We start from the raw sequence: 23,362 nt of genomic DNA, 5'->3' as shown, positions 1-23,362 counted from the left end.
ACTTTTTAACAGCGAAGCCCTTTCATATCGTTGCTTGTGAGTCGATCGCAGAAAACTATCATCCTCATAACGGGTAAGTGCCCCTATGCGGCTACCTGAGAACGTGTACAGAGAGAGAAAGAAAGATATCAAGGAAGAGAAAGAAAAATTTTTGCCGAAAATAAATTCTTCACTGGGCGGTATTCGAACCCGCATACCCTCCAACCGAAGGCGAGCGTCCTAACCACTCAACTATCCAGGCACGCGAGCAGAGCATAGCATAGCCTTGTATAATACAGTGTAGCAAGGGGGTGGGAAAGAGACGTGAGCGTGAGGAGGAAGGATGTGATCATGAGGGGGAGGGATAGGAGGAGTGGAGAGAGTAATGCGTAGAACAGAAAGAATGAGAAAGAGAGAAAAAGAAATGCAGAAGGAATAACAGTGACAGACAGACAACATCAACGAATGAGATAGAAAAAAACCACAGGCCTGCGCTGAAACCGCAGCACAGTCACAGCGAAAGCTGGAAGAGCGGCGTTTCTAGAGCCCGTTAAGCTCTCTTGGGGCTACAAGACAAGTACACTAGAAAGGTACCCACTACGCCATAAATCCCAATTTTTGTGAAGTTGGGAAGCACATACTAAGCCATTATTCGTCATTCTGCGGAGAAGCCAGGCACCAGCTACACGTCTGTAAGGAATTATGTGCACTTTGTTGACGCGACGACTGATGACGATGAGGAATTATGGCTCAGCCCCTTGTAATGGGTTGCAATTTTTAAACGGCCCACCAGTTATGTAATTCGCATTGGGTGACACCCGGTCGCTATTTCGCCTCTCCCGTCATGATGTATAACAAACGTTTACGTGGGAGAGAGACGGAAGGGGGGGGGGCGAAGAACTTAACTGAGACCCCGAGGAAATGGATCATGCGCTTATGGGCTTCCTTGGCAACCAATACAAGTGCACTTGCGAGGAACCCACTACGCTATAAATCGTAATTTTTGAGAAGTATGGCAGCAGGCACTGTGCCATTTTTCTTCCTTCTACGGAGAGCGTTGGTACCTGCTAAACGCATGTAAGGCATTATGCGTACTTTGTTGATGCTGTGCCTGATGACGATGAAGAATTATGGCAGAGCCCTTTGTAATGGGTTGGAAGCATTCAACAACGTACTCGTTGACTCGTTGCGCAATTCGCATTGTGTGACGCCTGGTTACAGAATTCGCGTTCTGCGACGCTTGGTGCTTATTTTACTCTTCTACCACGCTATATTGCGCATGCTAATGTGGTTCCTTCCCGGCATGAAGCCTGTATAGGAGGACCCTTTTGTAAAGCAGTTTCAAGCACCGGCATGGCTCAGAGGTTGAATACTGGGCTCGCACGCAGAGGGCCCAGGTTCGAACCTCGTTCCATCCTGGATTTCTTTTCTTATTTCGAGCGATACTGGTTACGGACACCGGCGGCGGCGGCGGCAGCGGCGGCGGCGGACAACTACGGCGCCAAAAACGGCCGGTGAAATTATCTCATACCAGCTTTCGCTGTAAAAGTAGATAGAGGAAAAGAAGATAGAAAGAGAGAGGAAGCAAACATCGCGTCGTGTAGCGATCAGATACTGCACCCCCTGGCCAAACTGCGCATGCGCAGTAGCTAATCCATGCCTACCGATGGAGACACCGCGCACAACGTCTGCTCTAAAGTGCATAGGCTGGCTACGTACTCCCGAATAGGAAGCCGCTCATCTCGGAGCTAGACGTGCCAGTCGACACGGAGTTCGAGCGGCGACGGGTCCGCGCTTCTCTGCGCCAAGCTTCGCATGACTTAGTCGAAATTGCCCGCATTTTTTTGTCTTGTAAATAGCGTTTAAGTTGCGCCAAAGTATTTCCGCCTCGAGATAGGGACGATAGGGTACATGTGGGAAAATGGCTGAAGCGAGATTGCCATATAATTTTTATGAAAAATATGTATGGTCTAAAAAACACTGCACGACAATGCCAGCTATTAAAAACACACGTTAGCGAAAATAGCTGAATGTAATTGGATGAAAATTATTTACGCAGATTATATTTGGGTGGGACCACAGGAGTAGTTTTGCCATTCTCTTGAGTGGGGCGTATGCGTGCATGTAATTGGTTATCTTACAGTGGCACAGAAAGAAGCGCAAGTGCGCACTGTAACTTTCTCTCAAATGAGGACACATCACCCACACTTCACTACGGCAGAGAGGTGCAGCAGGTGGCGTCGCCCAGGGGCAGGAGAGGAGTAGTAATGGGGGGATAAGCTGAAAGCCTAAGTAGCGGTGTACTGAGGGCATGGTTTCAGAATAATGCTGAAGCGGACGCTTAAGGTGTCTTTGTAAGCAAACTTCGATCTTTTAATCCAGAAGAATGCGTCATGTCTAGAATAATCATTAATAGAGGTAAGACATGCAGATTTTGACACTACAGGAAAGAACCACACAAATAAACGGCATTGGTGTTGTCCGACTCCTTCCTTTTGTGTACCTCTCTGCACACGTTGCCTTTTCTTGATTGCGAATTCGTACATCCTGGCTCAATAATCTCTCGTTGGAAGCTTTATGTCTAGAGTGAACTCAGCCGGCAAAAGGCGACGCGAAGGCTTTGTGCTCGGGTGGCGGGCAGAGAAGATGTTGAGCTTCGCCCCCTGTCGGTAGATGGTAGTAGGCGTGCGCAACAGCCTCCGCTCCCCCACCCCTCCCCCTGCCCTTCATAATTTATGGATTGTTATGTCGGCTGGGCCTGGGGGTCGGAGGGACGCACCACGTGGCTAAAGACCAACGCAGACGAAAACGAACACTTATTAAAGCATGTCTATATGACTGTTGTGGTGCCACCTATCTACATATTTACAATGCAAGTATTTACGGCTAGTTTACAATGTAAGTATTCACTCCACGTTTCGCTCGCGGCTGAGTTCTCACGCGCGCCCATAAAATCTGTTGCCGTATGCTTATCGCGGCAATGAACCACTGCGTGCGACAGCTTACGCGCCGAGATGAGCATACGGTAACGAATACGGCAACGAAACCAGTCATACGGCAACGAAACCAGCATACGGCAACGAAACCAGTCGAGGTCAAGCGGCGGAGCGTTCCAGTCAACCGTGCTGATGGCGGCTGTACACGGCGTCCTCGGCCTAATGCTCAATGCGGACAACGCCGAAACTGCGCGAAAACGTCACCGCTTACCTGGCAGCCACCACGAACCGATGCGCCCAGATTTCTGAACCGTCGGGAGCCCTGAAGACGACGTCACAGAAATCGCGGTTCTTCCGCTGTTCCCGCAGTGCCGGCATGGACCTCGCCGCAGCTCCCGGCGCGAAGTCGCGCCGCTCGCCCGTGTCTTTGAAGAGGTTCTCCGCCTCTGACCAAATCGTGATGATGTCCGCATTACCGGGCTCGCCAGCTGCAGGGCCGTCGGCGGCGTCCATGGCTACGGCGGCGGCGCACATCACTTGGTTGCCAGGAGGGATATGTGGTTAGGGCAGGGCGACGGTCAAGCAGATGGAAAAGGGCGAGCGCCGCCTCAGCCAGACCGCACACCTTCGCACCCACCGATGGATCGAACGTCCGAGCAAGCGACTCAACCGACTGCCCGGGAATGGTCGCTTTGATGATGATGACGCTGATGCTCCTGGGATTATTGGCACCTACCCACTCAGAGGGATAGGCTGCTATAGTAGATGTAGATCCTATACTGCTGGCTCACACCCACTCAGGGGGATTGGCCAAGAATCGGGTCCATTTACACGCACCGCGTGGCAGGTTTCTTTTAGGGGCGAAGCTCCTAAAGCCGTGGGTCTGTCCCTCCTAGCTCGTACGTGACCGCCTATGCCGCGCGTACGTGCCAGTGGTGATGGCAACGAAGCAGCGCGAGTGTTCTTGGCCCAGCGCAGGGACGAAGAAGACGTTGCAGTTCTTTCTGTGATCGATAAAGCGTCTTTTGTACTGCGTAGCCTATCAGAAGTTCGGTTTCTTTGGGTCCCCGGGCATGCTGGAATTGCACTAAATGAAACCGCTGACTCGCTCGCTTCGGCATCGTTAAATTTCCCGGTGGTACTAGTAGCTCCACAGTTTTCTTTTATTACTGCTGAACGATTCAAGCGCCTATTAATCTTAAAAATCAACGAAACATCGCTCCTACAATCTGAACAATTTCGGCACTTGCAATTCACATGGAACACCGCCAACTGCCTTTCCCGTCAATATGAGGTGACCCTAACAAGCTTTCGCTGTAGAGTTCCTCGGTTAAATTATTATCTCCACATATCAGGATTTTCGTTAACTAACCTATGTGCAGTTTGTAATGAACCGGAAACAATAGATCACTTTCTTCTCACATGCCGCCGTTTCGCCTCACTGCGCCGAATAATTCTTGAGAGACCGATTGGCATGCTCGGATTGGCAGTTGATACATCCACCCTTTTATCGTTTGGAGCCAGTCAGTTGGGTGCGGGCCGCAGTGTTATTCTGTCAACGCTACATAAATTCATTCAGGCAACCGGAAGGATACGCTGCTAGTGGTACCGCCAGTTACATCCAATTCTTTGACCCCCTTCTTTATTTTTGCTCAATTGTTTTTATATTATGGTTTATCGAAAGCTTCTGCCCCTTTCACTTTTTTTTAAGGAATTTATTATAGTTCTTATCTAATTTCTCTCTTTTTTAATTTTTTTTTATTTTTTAGCAAGCGTTGTGTTAACCATTTACATTATAAAGTACAGTGTGGCCAATCCCCCTTGTGGGTATGAGCCAAGATCTAGGCGACAAGACAAGACAAGTCTTTGTTTGTCGTGCTCCGTGTCCTCGTCGATCCCACGTCGTTACACTGGTGGAGGTGCGGGGTTAGCTTCATGCTTGGCACTCCATCGCGGAGCCGACAATCGAGCCCGGAATCGCCACCACGCGTCGAAACACCGGTCTACCGATTCAGTCGCCGTCTGCTAGTCGCCGTCATGACCGTGTACCTCGCACCCAACCTGTCTATCGGGGACGTCAAGTCGTTTATAGACGCTGCGTTACGTGACTACGACAACAAGTACAATAACCGTCCGTTTGTGCTGGTTGGGGACTTCAACGTGGACCTCATTGCCAATGACTGGATCGTGCAGCACATTCTTTCCAAATACGCACTCAGATGTATCCATATGCAACCTACCACGACCGAGGGACGTGCTTAAACTAAGTGTTTGCAAACTTCCCACTTCAGCCAGTACAAGAACTTCTCTCGCTTCATTTCACGGACCATAAAGCCGTCATAATGAAGGGACCTCGCAATCCAGCCGCCATGACAACGACGAAATGAAAAGAACAAACGAAGAAACGAAACAACAAACGAACAAGAACGAAATAAAAGTTGATTTTGTATAATATACGCACAGTCTTACGTCTTTCTAATAATGTAATGGGCGAACTTTCACGGGAGGGTTACGGTTTTACCGATGATCTCCCCCTCTCGAGCTTCGCCCACTTATTTTTTTAGTTCGCGCTCGGACTTTGTGTACCTGTGCGTTCTCTTCGAGTGTCCTTCCTTGTGTTTGAGCAGCACGCTGTAAGTGTCGAGCTGTGAGCGTTGATAGTTCGCGGTTGTCCTGTGTGTGTTCCTTTGCGCTCGACCGGCGCGCTGCAATTATCGAGCTGCTTGCCTTCTTCTTGTGACATTCTAATTTGTTGCTCTCGCATTCATTGCTTCGCCGTTGCGGCGAAACTGTGAGTTCCTTTTGCTTTTTTCGGCTCGGCTCAAGGCGAAGGAAAAATTACCGCAATGACCGAACTCCGGCCTCGGTCTTCTGCAGGGAACGTAATCCTCTTAGCTTATAGTGTAATGTATGGGGCAGCGCTAGAACGAATACAAGGACGAGAAAAGACAGAACGTGCGCGGTACTCACAACTGAAATTCTATTGAAAAAAACGCCACCTATATATCCAGCATAGTCCAAATCATTGTCATCAAAGGTGCCACGTGAACCACGTCAAGGCGATATCAGCAGGAAGACAGCCTCGTGGAAATAATACACAGCATAAAAACATACAATAAGATAAACATTACGAAGTGGCACTATAATCTGAACGTGTGCCTGAGATAATCTAATTCTTTAGATGACAAATCTATGGATGCTTGGCTGATGCATTTTTCTTGACAGTGTCTTGACAGTGACAGTGTCAATAAACTGTGGATTACATCCACATGAACGGCAGTGGTTGACTAGATGATACGAAGTGGCATTAGATGAGGTGTGCGAGCGTAGGTGTTCTTGCAGTCTAATGTTGATGCACCTCCCGCTTTGTCCAACATAAGCTTTACCGTACGACAAGGGAATCATATATACTGAACCTATCTTGCAGGGTATGAAGCTGTGGACATGTTTAGTATTACATCCAGCTTTAACAGAAGAGCCTGCTTTTTTTATGGTAGGGGGACAAATCCTTCCAATCTTCTGGGAGGCGGAAAAGACCAAATGGACATTGTACCGGTTAGAAACATTTTTTAGACCATTAGAAAAGCGATGCAGATACGGCACAACAGAGAAGTTGCTGGCGCGGCTTTTGCGCTCATCACAGGCTTCCGCGTTGTCTTTCTTGACCCATTTAATGAGCTTATTACATGCAGCAGTGACCGCAGCGTTGACATAACCAGCTGTCTTCAGCCTAAGGAGCTGGCTATTGAAGCTATCTTGAACGTGATGCTGGCATGACTTTTTGAGTGAAGACCACAAGGTAGAAAAAATAATGCCGTTTTTGATGAGTTTAGAGTGGGCTGAATTACCATGCCCCCCCCCCCCCCCCCAACAACGGTTTTCTAGATCTCGGTTGGTATTAACAACAGACATGCTGTGAAGTGAACAGCAGGCGTAAATCAAGATACTGCAGCTGCTGCTGCTCCATGAACTCAGTGGGGAACCGTAGGCCATACCCACATTCTTGAAAACATTTTATAATCCTGTCAAACATCTGACTGTAATCATGGTCGTTATCAAAGATCATCAAGTAAGACCAACTTTGGGCTGTCCAGCAGGCCCGCGAGGCGGCGGTGAGGCAAGGCCTCGACGTCCCCACGTGGGAGACCTAAAGCCCAGTCGGCGAAAGCTCTGCCGGACCATCAATAAAGTTGTTACCAACCAAATAAATCATCCACATACCTACAGACATGGCGAATACCATCGCCAAGGCAGCGGCTAAGTTTCCTGTTAACGCGGCTCAAAAGCGCTGCTAAGTTTCCTGTTAACGCGGCTCGTTCTAGCGCTGCCCCATATATTACACTATGAACCCTAACCAACTCGCCCACCTTTCCGTTATCCTCTTAGCTATCTGCTCTCCTAAGCTGCGAAGGGAGCCGTGTTGTGCAAAGGCGAAAGGTGGAGATGAATGGCAAAGTAATTGTAAGGGCATTTTCTATTACAGTTACTGTGTAAAAAAGTAACCGTGTTATAGTTACAAGTTCGTCTAACTAAAGAGTAACAAGTTAGAGTTACAAGTTGCTGAAAAAAGTAATTATTTACCGGTAACGCGTTGCTAGTAACTAGTTACTGCCAAAGACTGCCGGCGCGTCCGATTTCACTGCAACTAGCGGTTGTTTTCCCAAAGTTGGAAGACAAGATGACTGCATCCCGTAAAATTCCGAACCGTCAACTTTGCCCGGTAACGTGGAAAAAGGTCTCAAACTGTACTCGATAGCGAAAATTGAGGCTAAATAGCGTCCAAATAGGCGCCGATTTTGAAAATAGGCATTTATAGGCATCTATATGCATTTAGGCAAAAACGCCAAAAATAGGCGTTTATAGGCACTATAAAAACACTATAAAAGCCCTTCTTAACCTATAATTCATGCTCATATATTAAACTGGCGCGATAGGAACGCAGGAAACAGAATAGTTATTTGCCTATGAACAGGTCTCTAATTATCACATGCGGCCGCAATGAACGCACTGGTTATCCCCTTGTATAAGCACGGCCACCTTATCGCAGTCTCGAATTCAGTTTAACGGAAACGTTAAATGAGGCACTTCCTATTTGCATGTACGTTTGCATGTGGCGTACTTGTGTCGTCGTTGCAGTCTCTTGGTTAAACGCTCTGAAACACACTTCTCGTCATGTTAATTCCTTCCATTCCTTATTGGCATACACCTGCTACTCGGATGTGCAAAATTTCCATGGCATTACGAGAAAGTCATTTTTAAATTAAGTTATTACCAACACTAAATTCTTTCATGATAGTTATTCGATTCCTAGCTGCACATTGGTTACATGTGTAATTATATTGCTTCGCCCGAAGCGATAGTAGTAGACGAGAAAGAAGATGCATGGGTTCTGGTAATGCGTGATAAATCGGTCGGCAGATGTACTCGTAGCTTTCGCGGTTAAGCATTACGACCGAGAAAGAGTTGACGAGCTCTGCGAAGACGTGAGCGGCCTCTCAAGTACGGAGCCGTCCGACAGGGGACACATAGGCCATGAAGTTGAGCAAGACGTCCGCACGTCGCAACAGTTCGGTAAGCGAGCAGGACGCATTCGGTGCCCTTGCCATACACTATTGTTTGTCCTTCCCGCATGGTACGCGCAATCTCTCTACTTCTGATGACGCGCATATCATAATATACCATTCGTGATCACTTCAATAACAGCGTAGGCCGTGAAATTCAGTAGTGCGATTAGTGAGAAATTCGCGGAGGTCAATGAGTGACGCTATAGAATTTCACCAATTCGAGCCTCGATAATAATATTAATAATAATAATATCTGGGCTTTTACGTCCCAAAACCACGATATAATTATGAGACAAGCCGTAGTGGAGGTCACCGGAAATTTTGACCATCCGGTGTTGTTTAACATGCAACTCGAGTCTCGAGCCTGACACCTTGGGATAAACGGTCTATGCTAAATATTATATATTTGACCGCGCATTAACAGGTGACAAGTCTAAACTTGCCATTAGAGAGAAAGCGCGTGCATCAAGCGAAGACAGCAGATTTATATCGAGAAGGCAAACACAAGAAAAAGGAACCCTTCCCGTTTCGGGAAAATAGGGGCAAGCGAAACTTCGCGTGTGCGTGCCTGGCCTTTCTTTCTTTCTTTCTTTCTTTCTTTCTTTCTTTCTTTCTTTCTTTCTTTCTTTCTTTCTTTCTTTCTTACTTACTTTCTCTCTTACTTTCTTTCTTTCTTACTTTCTTGCTCTCTTTCTTTCCTTCTTTCTTTCTCTCTCTCTTTCTTATTTTCTTTCTAACTTTCCTTCTATCTTTCTTTCTCTCTTTCTTTCCTTCTTTCTTTCACGTTGCTGAATGCTCCCTCCTAACTTTTACCCTCCTCCATGTCGGCTATTGGAAAGTACGACACACACTACCTGGTTCTTGCCGCAGCACCGTCAAGGTGCATTCCGTTACGCGCACCTGAGTTGGTGGGAAGGCGTTCCTCGTGCCACACAGGATCACGGACCCCGCACGACCACCCCACTGGACTGGAGACAAACTCTCTTTCAAAGGACGCTACCGAGGCTCCCGGTAAGAGCTCCTCTGTGTTGTAACCAAGTCGCTGGCGGACATTTTCGGCTTCGCGGTACTGAGGATTTCGGCGGGCAATGCGTTGGCGCATAGCTTCGTTGTCCCCTTCTTCGTCGCAGATTTTAGCTCGGTGGCGTCGTTTGGACTCGCGCTTCGGTTGGCGCTGCCGGTCTAGACGGGTGCGCAGCGTGGTGAGGCCCCATCATGGAGGCGGCGCGGCCATCTCGGACACATTTTAATAGCCGAGCTGTTTAGGCTTGTGGATCAGCCGGCCGTCGTTTCAGAAATCTCGGTGGGTAGGCGCCACTGTAAGCGGGTTTGTGCGAAGCCCCTAGCATAGCAGAGCCATGCAGAATATAGTACACAAAGGTGGTGGGAAAGGAGTAAGTGAGAGGTTAAACCCTAATATCGCTCTACCCTTATGAAAATGAACTTTGCGAGTCTAATGTGCAACTAATGCACACCTAATGTGTCATTAGATTGACATTAGACCTGCAAAGCCTAATGTCCTTTAGCATCACGTGTGCATTAGACACTACCAGCATTTCTGATGACAGAAGTAAGCAGATTTTTCCATTGCGTATCCTAATGCCAAAGCACATTACAGCTAAGAAATATATATTAAGCGTTTATCACCACTAAAAATTCTATATCCTAATACTAGTCGTAACAATTGCGAGGATTTTACGTCCCAAAACCACGATACGATAGTGGCGTAGCCAGGGGGTGGCACATCGGGCCCGTGCCCCAACCACCCTCCCCCTCCCCACCCCTCGAAATTTTTTTTGTCATGGCATACAGAGCCCAAAATGACATTCGACCACATCTGCCTGCCCGGCCCCCACTTCAGATCAACGAGGTGCACCCCCCCCCCCAAAAAAAAAAACAATTTCTGCCTATGCGACATGGGAGACCTGAGCCCGGGCCGTTAATCTGCCGGACAAACAGTAAAGTTCTTTCATCATCATCATCATGCCCCTGCGATACGATTGAAGCACGCCGTAGTGGAAAGCTCCGAAAATTTCGACCACTTGGGATTCCTTAACATGCACCTAAATCTAATTCAATTTCTCACAGATCTCAACATTCACGTTTTGTCTTTGAGAAATCTCAAACGCCAAACAGTTTGTATTGAAATAAATATTTCAATCATGTTTCAGTAGGAGATATAACATTGAGCACTAATAAACATTGAGCACCTTAAGCACTAATAATAATAATAATAATAATAATAATAATAATAATAATAATAATAATAATAATAATAATAATAATAATAATAATAATAATAATGCTGGGATATTCCGTGCCAAAAGCACGATGTGGGGGCACGCTCTATTGGGGCATTCCGGATTAATTTCGACCACCTTAGGCGGATAAAACTTCAATATATATATATTGAAGTTTTATCCGCCGGATATATTGAAGTGTTTACTAATTAACTAATTTTCAGTGTCGCTCGCGTGCGGTGAAGCGATGCCCCGAACAGTTACACAGAAGTGTCGGTTTTCCATTCGCCCGGAGGATGGGGTGTTGGAATAATAGAACTACAGTGCACTGTAATAGAACTGCGGACACTGAGGGAAGCACGAGAAATGAATCAGTCGAATCGTTGCAGTCAGAATTTGGAAGTGTATCATCAGCTACACGTTTTCAACAAAAATACGCCTGGGAGCAGTGGCTACCAACGTAGCCTCCCCCACCCCCCACCCCATTCTTCATTCCCCGTCGGCAAGTTCCGGCGAGCGGGGTACAGGGGGTGGGGGGCGCCCATGCCTTTCATCCCACAGCTAACACTTCTGCTTGCTGTTACGCAGAGAAAGTAGAGGAATGGGCACCTGGTCAGATACATCCTTTCTCTTTTATTGTGCAGGAATGCATGCTATTCATACCTATCTACACACGCCTCCAACCCTGAACGAATCTTGTAGTACGCAAAAGCATTGCCTTTGAGATTTGTACAGGGTGGCTATACGTGTATTTTGCAGGGACTCAGTGATGACCGTCGCCTCGGGAGTTAGCAAAATTTTCTCTAATATGCCAAGAACAAAAAGTATAGTTTAAAACTAAATACAATGAGTGATCAAATAGTGCAGACGCACCTAAACTTGTGTGCAAAGCCATAAATACATTTAATTTGCAGTACAAAACATCCTCTATGATAACACGACACTGCTGCCAGCTATGTTTTCTTTTTAGTCGAGCCTGTAGTCAGCAGTTGCAACAGGCCTCGTTGTACTACAGGTGCTTCCCGCAAGCACATGTGCTGTGCAGTCACATATTACCGTGTTGATAGATATTGTGTGCGTTTATTGTGTGCTTATCGTACTTCACATTCGTCGACTGGATATTTTGCGCGTTTCGGAACGTCCTCCCGCATTGATCAAGTGGGGGATGCATCGTCGTTCGTCGCCACTCAGAACAGCCTCATCGGACGCGCTGCTTTGTCTCCGCGCTCAAAAGTGCTTTCTTGCTTCGTTTATCGATTACCCACGTTAATCGCGTGATTCAATATCGAGTGTACCTCCAAAGACAATCCACTTCCCAGTGTTGTGACAAGCGGCGACCGCGGTTGTACAGGAGCGGAAGCGTGAGCCTTTTGACGAGCGACTGTGAAGAATGCAAAGCCAGTGCCAAACTTCGGTAAGTTGAAGAAAGTCGCTGAACAAGTAACTTGGTTATTCATTGCGTGATGCTGTTGTGCAGGAACCGATAGCCCGGGCGGCGTGTTGGCACAGCGAGGATGAGAACAAGAGACCCGATAGACAGGTATGTTTGGTGCTTTGAGCGCACTTGCATTTACATCACCGTAAAAGCCGGTCGCCGATTGCGTTGATTACATGTTTGAAGGATGCGCGTTGCGGCTACGCGATCCTATCCTTCGATCATGCAAGCCTCGTGTCATTGCGCTGTTATTCCTTGGATGTTTACTGTACGAGATCATCGCTTGAGAGTATTTCTACAATCCCTTGTCGCCGTGAAGAAGTGTCTGCCTTAAACATACGGGTCGTCCCTTAGCGTTTTCACGGTGGTGATATAAGAGGAGTTGACCAAACTCGGTAATAATGCGCAAAAGTGTCACAACACTGCGCACGTAGATAGAAAAACACACAGCCCTGTCACGCACACGCGATGATGGATATGTTTTTGTGGTTGCGTTCCGAGTCCTTTTGTCGGAAATCCATGTAATTGCTCCGTGGTTAGGATTTCAACGTAGCGCATCATGAATGTTTTAAGCGAGCTCACTTGAAGTAAATGTATTTGAGTGAATTACGTTATGTACTGGTACTAAGTGTACACTCCAACAACTGCGTGCTTAATTTGAAGAAGCACATGTTTATATGAAATAATGTTAGTAGAAAAATTTGTCAATTCGATTAAGCTAAGCTAACTCATGCCACTCTTGGTGCAGTATTTGTGTTTGAGAAAAGTGCGGGAACTTCTTTTCTGCCATTATATATTTTTTCTTTGCTGCTTGAAGCACACCAGCTTCTCTATCACGAATAATTTAGACTGTGCTCATGTAGTGAGAATGTTGCTTGATTGTGGGTTTGTTTAAGTCGTTGTATTTTCACGCTTCTTTTTTACATCAGCATGGTACCGATATTGCCCTCTTACTTGTATGAGGACTCATAACCAAGGTGTAGTATTCAGTAATTTAGTATTATTTAGCTTTGTAAAGTCAAGAATTAAAAGAAAGAGATCTAAATTCTTATATATTCATATGTTTCCAGAAGTTCTCAGAAAGTTGCAGAATGTTATTGGTTTTGTGAAGGGCTTACATAACTAAAAAAAATCAGATAGCTCAAGTGAACAAGACAAGCTAAATGTGAATTCGCTTTAGAGTACCAAAAATGTGTTTCCTAAATTGACACAATACATATGTATGGCTCGTTCCCACTTTGCACCATGTGCTCATGTACCACGCACTCTTTGCAAATGTTTTTGTCATGTGGATCACCCATATGCATGTTCTGGGTCGTGCTTATTACGTACTGTCGGCCGCAAAAGTTTGCGGGATGTGCAGCGTGTGGCCGAGCGACGGAAAACTGCATTGCTGCGTCACCTACCGTGATGCGGCGGGTGTTGAGGCTATCGGCCGCAGCCTCCGCGATTAGATCCGGCAACGGCACGTTGTCTAAACGCCCCGTCGCTAATCGTCGAGGCCGATAGCCTCAACACCCGCCGCATCACGGTAGGTGACGCAGCAATGCAGTTTTCCGTCGCTCGGCCACGCGCTGCACATCCCGCAAACTTTTGCGGCCGACAGTACATGTGTGAATGTTGGACATGCAGTGCCACTCTTTCGATAGTTGCAAGAAGTGGCTAGTCCACTAATACCTGTTCTGATTGTGCCCTGATCCCTTCATTCAAGGATCAACTTTTTTAATGTATCGATATACACTTGCCTGAAGACATGTTTGGTACTCGCTATCTGTGTGTGGTAGGGTTTGTTTTGTGTGAAAATAATCTTTTGTGGTATCTCATGTATGTATCAGCGATGACAGCTGTTCACGGCACCGACACAGAGGACATATTGCAGTGCAAGATAGGAGCGGTCTTCCTGCAAGCCCAGACAAGCCATATTGAGTGGTAGGAATCTCTTTTCATCACTACAATGGGACAGTTTTGGCACGTAGCACATCTCGAGATATAGCATATACTGGCCCTTAGCTTAGGTGTGGGAAACCTATCTCCTGCACTTTAGTGCAGTGCATATTATTTAGTTTGTATCCGTTGAACATGGAACATGAAATAGTTTGTATTATTTAGTTTGTAATCCTTGAACATGGATTGACGCCAGAGCCAACGTTTTGACACTTGAAGTTGTCTTCATAAAGGGAGCAACTGGTGCTTCTTGACATTGCTGTCTTGACGAAGGCAAGTCTACTTGTTGAAAAGTTGGCTGCAGCGACATAACCTCTTTGAGGACGTTTTGTCTCTTCAAGCGTCCTCCATCTTCCACCGAACATCCGTTTTGTTTGGATTGCCATGAAACTGTGCGGGGAAATCTTACTTATAATGATGTTTTTATGTGTATTGTTGCGATGCTAGCTTTTACATTCAGAAGTTTCGAGGGCCATTGCAAAGTAACATTGAGAAAGAAATGAAATCTGAAGCCACAATAGACAATGCGAGAAGTTTTGTAGCGCTGATATAGGTTTTCATGCTCCCCATTGGTTGCAGGTAGCATCTTGAAAAATCCTAAAATTTTGTCAGTTTTGTGTGTAAATCACAGAAATGAAAAAGAAGACAGTGTCATAATTATGGAACTCTGTTTGCTAACTATAAAAATACAAGTATTGCGTTATTCAAGAAATCAGTGGATTTCTAGTGATTTTTTTTTTGCCATATAGTTTGGAGCAGAGTGAGAAAACTTAAAAAAAAAATGTTATCAAGGGTTGACATCTGGCCTTCATGGTAAGCATAGAGACCTGTGAAGATGGCACAAGAAGGAGAAACATGCACAGGTGCTAAATTTCAACAATTACTTATTTGCACGTGGATCACACTTATGCATTAACAAAAAGAGAACAAAAACTCAGGCATGGACAGGTACAGCTGCATCAAAGAAAAATAGATCTTTCTTTGTTAAAGATAGTGATGGCACACTAACACAATCTCAGCTAACATTATTAATAGTTGCTGATTCAATGATCAATGTAGTAGTTTGTCAATGTGCGTATGCACAATGAAACTCTTATCAAAGTGTAAAGCAACCACATGTGCTCCAATGTGCAGCTGACCAGTCATCGCTGCCTTTGTTTACGTTGTTTCAGCGTTCCCTGAGCTTTTCTTTTTTTTTTTGAGACACCACCTCATTTGCCCTACATAACGCTTACCACATGATAGGGGTATCTGGTAAACGGCGCCTTCTTTGCAGGGCACGTAATGTGTCCTGTGATTCTTAATGCAGCCAGGCGTCCTTGTGAGCATCTGGGTTGCTGCTTTTGCTTAGCTTAGAATCATGATTTGAGGCCATGAGCACAATGCTGATGTTTACCCAAGCACCAACCGTTTTTATGTTGTCGGATATCCCGTGCAAATATGGCTTAGTGGCAAAAATTTGTCGTCCATCAAGATTAGTCTTTTTTTTTTCTTGCCTGGTGAATGCAAGGTGGTTTTCTGAGTAGGGCTTCTGCAACCAGTACAGAAAGAGGGGCAGGATATCCTGCTGGCATCCGGTGAGTTCTTGAAATGAAGGCTCATCCAAAAGAAATGGGAACAGGATTTTTTAGTGCAATATACAAGCACAGGGGTTTTAAGATATGAGGATGACTACCTCTTTATAGATTACCACAAAGGTTCTGTCGAATCTGAAGCCACTAACATCGTAACACTTGCACGTGATTACTTACACCAATGGTGCTTACTCTCGAGCATCGGGCGAGTATTGTAGTATCAGGTTCTTGAATGTACGATTTAATATGCATAAAAACTGCATGCGCTAGTCATACGAACTGAGGGGAAACAAGCCATTCTTACCTTTTAGTTCCTCCCACTCAATAATGGTAAAAAGGTGCATTGTCTGACGCTGCCTCGATAACGCCTTAAAAAATCCTGTTCCCATTTCTTGTGGACGAGCCTTAATTATATCCTGCTTGTGGATGCAAGCAGGATATCCTGCTCCCCTTGCTGTACCGGTTGCAGAAGCCCACTCAGAAACCACCTTACAGTTGCCAGGCCAAAACAACGCCGAATCTTGATCGCCGAACTATGTTTCCGCTATGCCACATCTGCACAGGATATCCGACAGCATAAACACGGTTGGTGCTGAGACAAACATCAGCGTTGTGATCCCGGCTTTAAATAAGCATACTAAACTGTGCAAAAGCATCAACCCAGTTGCTCAAAGGAGGCTTGGCTGGAATACGAATCGCAGGACACCTTACATGCTTTGCAAAGAAGGCATCATTTATCAGATACCCCTATTATGGGGTAAGCATTATCTAGGGAAAATGGGCCATTGTCTCAAAGGAAGGCTCAGGGAACACTGCAACAATGTAAAAAGAGGCAGCAGTTGCTGGTTAGCCACACAGTGATAATACTATACTGTACATTGGATTGATTATTGAATCAGCAATTATTCATTATCTTTGCCAAGATTGTGTTAGTGTGCCGTCACTATATGTAACAAAGAACTATTTTTCCTTGGAGCAGCTGTGCCTGCACATGCCTGAATTTTTCTTTCCTTAAAATTATAAATATGTATGATCTGAGTCCAAATAAATTACTTGAAAGTTAGCACCTTTGTGTGTCCCTCCTCGTCCCGCCTTCACATGTCTCTGCGATAAACATTAACGTTTCAATATTATGTGTAACCACACGTTCTTGCATAGATGACGTCGTCTACAGGCACTGACAAACAGCAAAAGGAGGCAATGAAACATATATTCTACCGCTATGCTATGAAGTGATGCAACATTGAAAATTGACTTTCATGCAAAGCTGTAGGGCACACTTTCACAGCGTATTCTATTGCTCTATTTTTCTATGTTGTGGGCCTTAATAGTCCCTGTTCTGACCTTACTGCTATGTACAGGTTTATGGTGTTTTTATAGGTTGTGGTGCAACCATGTTTTAAGCAATGTCGTGCAACATGGGAGTACCCATTTCCTTCTAACAAAGCATTGTTGTCAGATGATCGAGAAGCCTGAGAGTTTGATAATCTGAATTGGAGATAGTCTTGATTAGAAAGCATCGGATACTCATATGTTTCATCACATTGTTTGGAACATTGTCACACCTCAATCTATAAAGATACCATGAATCTGTGCATATTGCACAGTTCACGACACAGGTTGAGGCCTACGACAGAAAGAGAAGTGTAATGCACTGTGTAATGGTGCCTTGAATAGCCTTGTTTCACAGGGAACATTAATTGTCGAATGAATTCATACTATTGTAGAAGGGTGCACATTTTAGCAATACTTGTAACTGGGCATTTTGGTACATACTCAGGAGGGAACAGGAGCGCGAGCTAATACACGGACAGCGCTCCTCTCTTCTTTCTGTGTCGGTGTCTTAGCTCGTGATCCTCTTTTCTCCTGGGTGTTCGTTTGATTACTCCATTTAGCTGTTTGCACATGCACTGTAGATGATGTTATTTCTGTGCGAACACTTGGGTTCAGATGATATTTTAAGCGTCTGCGTGATTTCTAAAAAAAGTTGTGAGTTTAGCGCTGCTATGTGCTCTTTCCTTTAGTAGCTGTGATATCCTGTCATGATGTTCAACAAGTACCGACGCACTCCAATGTGGATTCTGCTGTTTTTCTAAAAGACAAGTGATCAATTTCATAACTATGCAATATTTGCTAGCTAACATTCATAGAACTTTTGTCGCCTCTTTAAGGTACATAATGAATGTACCTTTAGCTATCGAATAATATCGAAAGTCACCAGGGGTAATAATACAAAAATGCTTTGGCTTGCTTTCTCTAATGCCTTGTTTTCAAAATATTTGTGGAAATGACCCATAACTTGTTACAGCATGCATATCGGTAAATATATGTAGGTTCTTACAGAACCCACCATTTCATGATTCTTTTCACTAGAATTTAGCATTTCTCTAGCTGTATCACCAAGACTCAGCTCCACATTAAACTTGCCTATTGCTCAGATTCACCTTGCACAAGCTGAGCATGAGCTACAAATTGTTCTGTGATAGTTTTGTTTAAAACAAAGGAGGTGGAATAGGCTCACTGATGCATGCAGCAGTCATGCATGGAGTACCATTTGAGTAGCGAAAGGACATTATGAAATGTTACATCAAAGAAGCTAACAGAGCTAATTGGTCTGTCTATAATAGCTGGCCAATCTACGAAACCACAGCCCTCTGAAGTGATGTATAGTGGTTTGTTTTTTTATGTTTTTGATCAAAGCAGCATGAAGCCAAGGCTATGTAGTTGGACATTGATACTGATGGATTATTCAGTTAAAATGGTAACAATTATACCACTGTTTTGGAAAAAAAGGCATCAATCAAATTGCAAGATCTGTTCACATGCCGCCCTACGCTGTATGCTTCAGTGCCAAACTAATATTAACACTTTCACTTGCAGGTTTCAAATACAGCAACTGTACCACCACGACAGTGCAGCACAAGAGACCCTATCGTCAGTGCTGAGCCAGAAATTAAATAGAAAAGCGCTTTCTCCTGAAATCTTTCGTCTGGTTTTATTTCGTTTGTTTGTGATTGTAAAAGAGCGCTTTCATAGGAAATACAAAATTTAACTAACTAGCCCCATTTATTGTCCTATTGAAACTAAATAGCTTGACAATTTAGCGCTCGTTTACAAATGCGTGTATCATAGACATGCAAGATTATTGATTGGCTTCGAAAGACTGTTACGTGTAAAGAACAATGGTGATCTAGTCATTGCTCGAAATGGTCTGCTGGCATTTATGTGACAATCCTCTAAAGCATGCACACTTTCGTATTATTAACCACAAAAATATTTATTGACCTGTGTGCAGCAAACATGCTGTTGCTGGCATAAGGCCTAAGTCTGCAATATGGTGTTTAATGTCAACCTAATGCATATGTTCAGTTGCGTTTCACTAGACAACGGCCATTAGAAACTCACACGTCAGTACTCCATAGACTAACGCTAGACAATCGTCATCAGAAACTCTAACGTCATGACTCTATAGACTAACGGTGGCCAATTACTATTAGACTCGCATTAGGTGTGCATTAGAAAGCGCATTAGACTGGCATTAGACAGTGTAATGATTCTGATGTCTAAAGACATTAGTCTGTTTATTAATACTCATTAAATTTTTTTCATAAGGGTAGCGCTCTAGCGCTTACGCCAACGGCGATGCCGCTCAGCGCTGTAACGGGCGCACGTATATGAGCTGCGCTCTAAAACTTGTTTATTAGGGGTGAACTTCTGCGCGGAAAACTAGATGAAAAATCTAACCCCCGTATTCAGAAATGCGCCTTAACTTGAAACTTCGACTTGATTGAACCACTCCGCCTCAGAGTAGCGTTTGACTTCAATGTGGCCAAGACGGGCATTGCGTTTTATTATAAAATTCGTTGCTGGGCTAGTTGGTTCATAATCTTCAAAACTGAATAGCGCGAAATCGAACTGGACTAAAAAAACGCGCAAAGCTATAATTCGAAGAACAGAACGACAGTGCCGATGGCTCTTAATGGGAGAGGCGGCCTTGAGCCGTTCCCGTGCACGAAGGTTACTTTAAGCGTTATCCAGCTTCAGTGTATTAGCTCTCAGATATCCATTATCATAGGCACTTGCATGTCCTAATGCTGATCATTCAATTTTATTTTCCCGAACATAAATAAAATTACGTGTAGCGCTTCAAGAACTGCACAAGCAAAAACTTTTTCTGCGTGCCTGCTGTAATGCCTCAAATAATCAAAGCACCTGTAAATCGGAAAACAAGGCAAACTTCGCGAGAATTAGAAAAAATGGCGGTTGGTAAAGGGCTTTACTCTTTGAGACAAACACCTATTTTCTGTATTTATTTTCGGCAAAACACCCCTCACCAAAATTTAAAGGGGGGAGGGATGGCAGGGCCCTAGGGCACCCCCGCCCCCTTCTCTTGCTACGGCCACGATACTGGCTGTCCTGTCGTTGCCGTACGGTTCGCACTCATGACGATGTGGTTGCGTACGGCACCCCCACGTTTTGGTTGTCCGCGAACATCGTTTTCAGTATTTCGCGCTGCACGTTTTCCTTGTGCGCGAACGTAGTTTTCAATATGTGGCGCAGCACGTTTGCGGCGCTTCGCGATGGGTGGGCTCCGAGATCATCCGAGTTAGCCGGGTTGCGGCTAAATATGACCCAAATAGCTAAAATTGATCTCATTAAACAATTTATTTGCTCGCACGGACCTGATAACACGTCCTAATTATCCAATTTTCTGAATTAAAGAAGTTGAAATAAACGAGCTTTTACTGTATTGCTATGAAGGCTGCGCTGAATCGCGCTGGTAGCAATCCACCTCAAAAGTGACCCTCGGTGACCCCCATACTTCCCCCACGTGACCACGCTGCAACAAGTTATGATGAGGTCATAGTCGCCATTTTTTTGCCGCGTGCGCTCCAGCAGCCTACTTCTCGGCGGCTGCTAGCGAACCGCGCGGAAGTGCGTCACAGTTCTGTGTGCTGATGTGATCGAAAGCTGCACCCGCTAGGTGGTGATAGTTGCACCCGGAGGCTTGTCGTTTTTGAAACCGAAACTGACACTGGTCGGTAATGAGGCGCCTGTAATTAACGATCTGTCGCGCACTGCAGCAAACGATTTAATTTGTTGTGACTAACAGGCCCCCAGGAACATATTGCAGCAAAAAAAAAAAAAAAAACAAGAGCCGAAAATTTTTTCTCCCTTGAGGAGAAAGTAATTTTTAAATTGAATTATTACCAACACTAAATTCTTTCACGATATTAATTCGATTCCTAGCTGCACATTGGTTACATGTGTAATTATATTGTTTCGCCTGAAACTATACTAGGTAGACGTCAAAGTTGCATGGGGCGTTAATGCGTGGTAAATCAGTCGCTGGAGCTTGTCGCAGCTTTCGCGGTTACGGATGACGAACGAGAAAGAGTTCGACGATCTCTGCGAAGACGCCAGCGACCTACCAAGTACAGAGCCGTCCGGCAGTGGACACATAGGCCATGATGCTGAGCAAGACGTCAGCACGTCGCAACATCTCTGTAAGCGACCAGGACGCATTCGGTGCCCTTTCCATACATTATTGTTTATCTTTCACTCATGGTACGCGCAATGTCTTTACTTCTGATGACGCGCATATCATAATATACCGTTCACGATTACTTTAATAACACTGTAGGCCGTGAAATTCAGCAGTGCGATAAGTGAGCAATTCGCGTACGTGAATGAGTAACGCTATAGAATTTCACCAATCCGAGCCTGACACCTTGGGATAAACGGTCAATGCTAAATATTATATACTTGACCATGCATTGAAAAGTGATAAATCCAAGTTTGCCGTTAACGACATGGTCAGTGCTGGGCAGTATCGAAGATACATGTATCTTCGATACTATCTTAGATACTCTTTGGGTATCTTGTATCTTTATCGCGATACGTCTTGCAAAACGAGTATCTGTATCTGTATTTCCGATACATTCAATAATGTATCGTGTATCTTAAGATACAAGATACTGCTATAGAAACACCACCATGCGAAACAATAAACGTCGACCGGAATTCCGGTTCTCAAGCTGATATTGCTGCCACTAAGCCACCTGAATAAAACTAACGACAGTAACATCCTTGCATATTTCCGCCAGAGCGCTTCAGCGAGCACAGGTGATGATGTTTAAGAGTCCCTATTGGTGGAGCAGAGTCACGTGATGGCGCTTGAGCCATCGCGACAAAAACAAGCGTGCGAACGTCTACGCGCAGCCTACCTTTTTTAAATGCGAAGCATTTCTTAACGAACTTCTGCGACTTTGAGCGTATCTATCTATCTATCTATCTATCTATCTATCTATCTATCTATCTATCTATCTATCTATCTATCTATCTATCTATCTATCTATCTATCTATCTATCTATCTATCTATCTATCTATCTAGCCGCCTACGACTTTGTGCTCTCCTAATAATATCTGGGGTTTAACGTCCCAAAACCACCATATGATTATGAGAGACGCCGTAGTGGAGGGCTCCGGAAATTTCGACCACCTGGGGTTCTTTAACGTGCACCTAAATCTACTTTGTGCTCTCCTGGCCGTTTCGTTATTCGGATGTATACCAAAATTGGTGTGTCAAAACATGGCCTTATTACGAACATAAATGACAGGTCATATCATGAAAATCATGACACGCATGTCATGAACAGCATGATTTACATTCCACAGCCTTTGGGCTCCCTGGCCGTTCCGTTAATCGGATGTATACTAAAATTGGTGTGTCATAACATGGCCTTATCACGAACATAAATGACAGGTCATATCATGAAAATCATTACACGCATGTCATGAACAGCATGATTTACATTCCACGGCCTTTGGGTTCTTGCGGCCGTTCCGTTAATTTCATATATACCAAAATTGGTACGGCGTGACAACAGTTCATGACGAACATAATGACAGGTCCTAACATGCAAATCATGACGCGCATGTCATGTGCAGCATGATTTACATGACATGGTCTCGGGGCGCTCGCGGCCGTTTAAACGAAGGGATACATACGAAAACTGGTATGACGAGATATTTCTGTATGACGAACATAACTGACACGTGGTAACATGAAAATCATGATTTGCATGTCATGTATGACATGATTTACATGCCACGCTCATGGCGCACTCGCGGCCGTTTCGCTAGATTGATATACACCAAAATTGGTATTGTGCGATGTGATTTTATGAAGAACATGAATAACAGGTGGTAGCATGAAAACCATGACATCCATGACATGTGTGTCATGATTTACATGCCACGCTCGTGGTGCATTCGCGTCCGTTTCGCTTGCGTGATATACACCAAAATTGGTGTTACGCGACATGACTGTATGACGAACGTAAGTGAGACGTGGTAACATGATAATCATGACATGCAAGTCATGTACGACTTCATTTACATGCCACGCTCATGATGCGCCAACGGCCGTTTCACTAGATTGATATACACCAAAATTGGTATTGCGCGATGTGACTGTATGAAGAACATGAATAACTGTTGGTAAGATGAAAACCATGACATGCATGTCATATATGTCATGATTTAATTGCCACGCTCATGATGCATTCGCGGCCGCTTCGCTAGCTTGATGTAACCAAAATTGGTATTGCGCGAAGCGACTGTATTACGAAGGTAAATGAGACGTGGTAACATGAAAATCATGACATGCACGACATGCACTACATG

The 23,362-nt window shown here is 44.9% G+C and overlaps 1 long non-coding RNA gene across 1 annotated transcript; it reads left to right on the top strand.

Annotated features, from left to right (window-relative positions):
* Positions 1–11,891: 11,891 nt before the first annotated feature.
* Positions 11,892–18,684, top strand: LOC119390640 (uncharacterized). Its single transcript, XR_007416027.1, has 3 exons — positions 11,892–12,133; positions 13,990–14,083; positions 18,553–18,684. It is a non-coding gene; the product is annotated as an uncharacterized LOC119390640 (long non-coding RNA).
* Positions 18,685–23,362: the final 4,678 nt, after the last annotated feature.

Source organism: Rhipicephalus sanguineus, chromosome 4 (assembly GCF_013339695.2).
Source record: "Rhipicephalus sanguineus isolate Rsan-2018 chromosome 4, BIME_Rsan_1.4, whole genome shotgun sequence".
Taxonomy (NCBI): domain Eukaryota; kingdom Metazoa; phylum Arthropoda; class Arachnida; order Ixodida; family Ixodidae; genus Rhipicephalus; species Rhipicephalus sanguineus.
This window is presented reverse-complemented; position numbering and strand designations above follow the sequence as displayed.